Genomic DNA, 6,925 nt, shown 5'->3' with positions numbered 1-6,925 from the left:
TGAGGATTGAACCCGGGCTGCACACATGCCAGGCAAGCGCGATACCGCTTGAGCCACATCCCCAGCCCAGTATCTAATGTTTATCAATAAAAGGATGAATAAATGAAGTTCTTCTTGAACAACTACCATGTGCCAAATGAACATTGTTTACAAGGTTAGTAAAACATGGCTCCCAGCCAAAAAAAGAAAGAAAGAAATTTTCAAAACCTGGTGGAAATTAATGACTTAATATATATGATCCAGTGAATTATTAGCTAATAGTAACAATCCCATGATTTCCCCTTTCCATGGAGATGACGCCTGAGATTTATACTTGAATGCTCTGGAGTCACCCTAGGTCTATCCTGTGGGTGTGAGATCATTTCCTCCACCCTCAGACCACCAGAATCACTTTCCAGGCAAGCTAAGTACCAACAGAATTGTCCCACACAGGTTGGCATTCGTGTCACTACCTGAATCAATGCTTATCCCAGAGACCTGAACAAATCTCAAGCCCTCCTTTCTTCATTATCAGGATACTTGATGCTTGGCAAATCCCAAATGTTAGACTGTCACTCTTTTTTTTTTAATTTTTTTTTTTTTTGGAGGGGTACTGAAGATTGAAATCAGTAACACACAACCACTGAGCCACATCCCCAGCCCTTTTTTGTATTTTATTTAGAGACAGGGTCCCACTGAGTTGCTTAGCAAGCCTCCATTTTGCTGAGGCTGGTTTTGAACTCATGACCCTCCTGGGTCAACCTCTCCAGCTGCTGGGATTACAGGTGTGCACCACTGCGCCTGGCTAGGCTGTCACTCCAGTTCCCCTCTTGGAGCCATAGCTGTTATCCCACATTGCCAGGCCAATAGTTATATGGCGCATCCATGACTAGAAGTAGGGTTCCAGGCTGGGCATGGTGTGGTGGCACACACCTGTAATCCCAGCAGCTTGAGTGACTGAGCCAGGAGGATTGAGAGTTCAAAGCCAGCCTCAGCAATTTAGCCAGGCCCTAAGCAACTTAGTGAGACCTCATCTCTAAATAAAATATATAAAAAGGGCTGGAGATGTGGCTCAGTGGTTAAGTGCCCCTAGGTTCAATTCCCAGTACAAAGAGAGAGAAAGGAGTAGGATTCTCTTTTGTTATCTACCCTGTGATAATTGTTTTGCACAATCTTGGAGTTGTGACTTTTCCTATATGTAATAAAAAAACCAACAACTAATCATGCCTTTTCACCATAAATTATTGAAGTTGTCACTTTGCTTCTTATATCTCAACCTCCCCTCTCTTGGTCTATCTAGCCCATTTAGGTCCAAAGTTCAAGTTTACTTCAAAACTCATGAAGTTTAAACTTCAGCATGCCTCACCTGCTTGACTCTTTCCATGGCTCTGGTTAATGAGTGCCATCAATTTAAACAGTTCTTAGGGTAAGCCACAGCACACAACACTTAAATGGCTAGAAATCTTATAGCTCTTATACAAAAGAAATTTAATAGAGGTACTGACATTATCAAAAGTAAAGTGTAGCTCGGGGCAGTAGCACACACCTGGAATCCCAGTGACTAGGGAGGCTGAGGCCAGAGAATTGCAAGTTTAAAGCCAACCTCACTTAGGGAGGTCCGAGGAAATTTAGTGAGACCCTGTCTGAAAATTGTAAAAAATAAAATGGGGGCTGGGGATATAGCTCAGTTGCTAGAGTGCTTGCCTTGCACACACAAGGCCTTGAGTTCAATCCCCAGTACCACAAAAAATAAAATAAAATAAAATGGGCCATGGGTGTGGCTCAATGTTAAATACCCCTGGGTTCAATCCCCAGTACCAAAAAAAAAAGAAAGAAAAAAGTTTTAGCTAAGTGCAGGGCAGCATGCCTGTAATCCCAGGCATGGGAGTTTGAGGAGGAGGAGCACAAGTTTGAGGCCAGCCCCAGCAACTAAGCAAGACCTGTCTCAAAAATAAAAAGAGCTAGGGATATGGATCCGTGGTAGAGCACTTGCCTAGCCTGTATGAGGCCTTGGGTTCAATTTCCAGCCCTGCAAAAATAAATAAATAAAGCTGGTGTTTACTTATCTAACTATTTACTTATCTAGTGAAATTAAATAACTTTTGGATATACATAATCAATGTATAATCATTTGGATACTGCACTGATTTTTCTGCTTTCAAAAAAAGCAGAAAATGATGTGGCTCAGTGGTTGAACACCTCTAGGTTCAATCCCCAGCATGAAAATAAAATAAAGAAAATGTTACAAAATCATTATCATATGAGAGGTGATCAAAGGGTACCAGCTAAGAAAAAAGTAGGAAACAAAAAGCATTACAGGAGCCTGGGGTTGTGGCTCAGTGGCAGTGCACTGGGTTCGATCCTCAGCACCACATAAAAATTAATTAATGAAATAAAGGTATTGTGTCCATCTACAAACTAAAAATACTAAAAAAATAAAATTTAATAAAATGACTGCGGGCTGGGGATGTGGCTCAAGCGGTAGCGCACTCACCTGGCATGCGTGGGGCGCTGGGTTCGATCCTCAGCACCACATAAAAATAAAGATGTTGTGTCCGCCGAAAACTAAAAATTAAATATTAAAATATTCTCTCTCTCTCTCTCTCTCTCTCTCTCTCTCTCTCTCTCCCCCCTCTCTCTCTTTAAAAAAAAAACAACGAACGACTGCACTGACTCAGCAATAAAAGAGAATAAATTCATGGCATTTGCAGGTAAATGGAAGGGGTTAGAGACAATAATGCTAAGTGAAGTTAGCCAATACCAAAAAACCAAATGCCAAATGTTTTCTTAGGTATAAGGAGGCTGATTCATAGTGGAACAGGGAGGGGGGGCATAGGAGGAATAGAGGAACTCTAGATAGGACAGAGGGGTGGGAGGGGAAGGGAGGGGGCATGGGGTAATTAATAATGGTGGAATGTGATGATCATTACTATCCAAAGAACAGGTATGAAGACATGAATTGGTGTGAATAGACTTTGTATACAACCAGATATATGAAAAATTGTGCTCTATATGCATAATAAGAATTGTAATGCATTTCACTGTCATATAAAAATAAAATTGATCTAAAAAAATGACTGGATGACTGGACTGAATTAGATAACTTACCTATTAAAAAAAAAAAAAAAGCATTACAGGGCTGGGGATTTAGCTCAGTTGGTAGAGTGCTTGCCTAGCACGCACAAGGCCTTGGGTTCAATCTCCAGCACCACTAAATAAATAAATAAATAAATAAATAAATAAATAAATAAATAAATAAATAAAATAAAATAAAACAAAAATAAATAAAAAAAATTAAAAAAGCATTACAGCCAGGTGCAGTGGTGAACACCTGTAATCCCAGCAGCTTGGGAGGCTGAGCCCAGAGGATGGCCAGTTCAAAGCCAGCCTCAACAACTTAGCAAGGCCCTAAGCAACTCAGTGATACCTGTCTCAAAATAAAATACAAAAAAAGGCTAGAAATGTGGCTCAGTGGTAAGTGCCCTTGGGTTCAATTCCCTGTACAGAAAAGGAAAAAAAAAAAAAAAAAGCATTACAAAGTTTAGCTGGATTCCTTGGAGGTACAGCTCAGTGATAGGGCACTTTGTTATTATGCACAAGGCTGGGTTTAAGAAAAGAAAAAAAAAAAAAGAGCCAGGCATTTTGGTGCATGCCTGTGATCCCAATGGCTCAGGAGGCTGAGACAGGAGGATCACAAATTCAAAGCCAGCCTTGGTAATTTAGTGAGGCCCTAAACAATTTATTGAGACCCTGTTTCAAAATAAAAAACAAAAAGGTTTGGGGATGTGACTTGGTGGTTAAGTGCCCGTGATTTCCATCCCCAGTACCAAAACAAAAACAAAACAAAACAAAGCAAAAAGCAAAGAAACTAATACAGAGGTTAATCATTCTTGTTTCCTATGAATATTGTTATTTTTTTAGATTTTGTAATTTTTATAATATTTTGAACTTTTGAAGCTGGTGATAATTCCTCAACAGAAACACATTAACTTTAGTGCCTAATTTTTTTTTAAATTTTTTTATTTTTTAGTTTAGGGTGGACACGACATCTTTGTTTGTATGTGGTGCTGAGGAACGAACCCCGGGCCGCCCGCAAGCCAGGCTCGCACTACCGCTTGAGCCACATCCCCAGCCCCTTTGGTGCCTAATTTTATATTCATAATTTTGTTTTCACTTTATTAAGCAGGGATCCCCAAATTATGTGAACTTCAGGACCCACCCCTAGTCTGGCCCACAAACTATCTAGAACCCATTGTATACAAAGTGTTAATAAAAATGTGCATATGTAAGGCCTCCTTCTTCTTCTTTTTTTTTTTTTTTTTTTTTTTTTTTGTACCAGGGATTGAACCCAGGGATGCTTAACCATTGAGCCACATCCCCAGCACCTCCTCCCTTTTAAATATTTAACTCTGGTTTTTTTTTTTTTGGGGGGGGGGCACCAGGGATTGAACTCAGGGGCACTTGACCACTGAACTACAGCGATAGCCCTATTTTGTATTTTATTTGGAGACAGAATCTCACTGAGTGGCTTAGCGCCTGCTGTTGCTAAGGATGGCTTTGAACTCACAATCCTCCTGTCTCAGCCTCCCAAGCCGCGGGGATTACAGGCATGTACTGCTGCACCCGGCTCCTATATTTTATAATTTTTTTTTAAAATCTAGAAGTTTCTTTCTTTTTGAGAGAGAGAGAATTTTTAATATTTATTTTCTAGTTATCAGTGGACACAACATCTTTGTCTGTATGTGGTGCTGAGGATCGCACCCGGGCCGAACGCATGCCAGGCAAGCATGCTACCGCTTGAGCCACATCCCCAGCCCCTATTTTATAATTTTTTAAAATTTTTATTTGTTCTTTTTGACTATATATGACAGTAGAATGATTTTGACATATTATATATACATGGGGATAATTGCTCATTTTTGCAGTTGTACATGATATGCAGTTATACTTCTTGTATATTCAGATATGAACATAGAAAATTCATTCTACTGTCTTTCCTATTCCCGTCCCCACTCCCTTCCCTTCATTCCCCTTTGTCTAATCCAAAAGACTTCTATTCTTCCCTCCCCTGCTTTATTGTTCCTCAGCCCTTTTTACATTTTATTTTGAGACAGGGTCTTGCTAAGTCATTTAGGGCCTCCCTAAATTGCTGAGGCTGGCTTTGAACTTTCTATCCTCCTGCCCCGGCCTCCTTAACCGCTGGGATTACAGGAGGGCACCACCCCATGCATTTTGAGTAGCTAGAATTAAAGGCATGTGCCACCAAACTTGGCTATTCATTAGTTATTTAATGAATACTTATTATGGGTCAGGACTGAGAACAACATAAACCATCCTCTGCCTTCCAGGTCCAAACTGTCCATAGGGAGAAACAGCTATGAGACCTCAGCAGGATCCAGAGGTTAAGTGGTTAGCAAAAGTGGGCTTGCACAGGGTTCTGAATCACAGAGGAAGCAGAGTTAAATCCAGCCTGCAGCTTCCAGGTGAGCTTTCGGGGGAGAGTAATGCTGTCTGAATGAGTCCCAAAGGAAACAGGTGGAAAAGAAGTTTAAAAGTAGGGGGAAGGCTGGGCATGGTGGCTCATGCCTGAAATCCCAGCAACTCTGGAGGGAGAGGTGGCAGGATTGCAAGTTCAAGGTCAGCCTGGACAACTTGAGATCATGTGTCAAAATAAAAAAATAAAAAGGTCTGAGGATGTAACTCAGCGGTAAATCACCCCTGGGTTCAATCTCCAGTACAGCCCTGCAAAAAAAATTGGAAGGAACAGAAAATACAGGGGACAGAGATGGTGACATTGTCCCATTCAGACTGCTGCTAGAGAGCAGGGTGATGCCAGGGCAGAGTGCAAGGACAGTGACTGTGAATGAGCTGGAAGAGGAGAAGAGGGTCAGCATCAGCTGTCTTTCCAGGACTTTCCAGGAGGGTTGGCTTGTCTGCACACCTGGGAGCCACCCTCTAAAGGGTTTGAGGCCAGGAAGTGACATGGTTGGATTTGTATAGAAAGATCCTACTTGCACAGCTTTGGAAAGTGGATTGAAGGCTGCAAGCAGAAAAATCAGTGAGGTGTCCAATGGCAATGTGGGCTTGAATCAAATCAAAATAGGTACTTGTAGCCAGGCCTGGGGACCCTGCAGGGGAGCATGCCGGCAATGCCAGAGACTCTGAAGCCCGAGGCAGGAGGATTGCAAGTTTGAGGCCAGCCTGGGCAACTTAGTGAGACCCTTTCCAAAAAAGTAAAAGGACTGGGGATGTAGCTCAGTGGTAAAGAACCCCTGGGTGCAATCCCTATTACCTACAAAAAAGATATGTGTGTGTGGCTGTGTATGCGTGTATGTGTTATGAGTGTGGCTGGGGGACAACTGAAGAGCCATTGAGGGGCTCAAGTAGGCACAGCTTGGAGCTTGGCTCTGGGGCCAGAGGAAACAAATCCAGACTTCTCAAGTGCAGACTTGGGGACACAGCAACTATCATGAACATGTGGAGTTTTAGATCACTGTGTACCAGCAGGTCCAGAAGCTAATTGGATCCCAGCTTCAAAGGACTGGAGCTCAAGGACAGTTCTTTGGCTAGAGATCCAGGTTTGGTAGTGATAAGCCTATGTTGGTAAAGGAAACTATGGAACATGGGAATGGGGGCGGGGAGTTGCATAGATTGGAACCACTGGGGAAAATGTCATGACTTCACTTTTTCTCTGGTATGTTATGTTTTGGAATTGAGGATTGAACCCAGGGGTGCTTAACCACTGAGCCACATCCCCAGCCCTTTTTTTATACATTATTTAGAGACAGGGTCTTGCTGAGTTGCTTGGGGCCTTGCTAAATTGCTGAGGCTGGCTTTGAATTTGAGATCCACCTACCTCAGCTTCCAGAGCCACTGGGATTACAGGTGTATACCACCAAGCCCAGCCCCCAACGCTTTTTTTTTTTTTAAACAGAAGTGAAATCCT

The sequence above is a fragment of the Urocitellus parryii genome, chromosome 9 (assembly GCF_045843805.1).
Source record: "Urocitellus parryii isolate mUroPar1 chromosome 9, mUroPar1.hap1, whole genome shotgun sequence".
Taxonomy (NCBI): domain Eukaryota; kingdom Metazoa; phylum Chordata; class Mammalia; order Rodentia; family Sciuridae; genus Urocitellus; species Urocitellus parryii.
The sequence above is the reverse complement of the archived record's forward strand: the minus strand, read 5'-3'. Positions refer to the sequence as shown.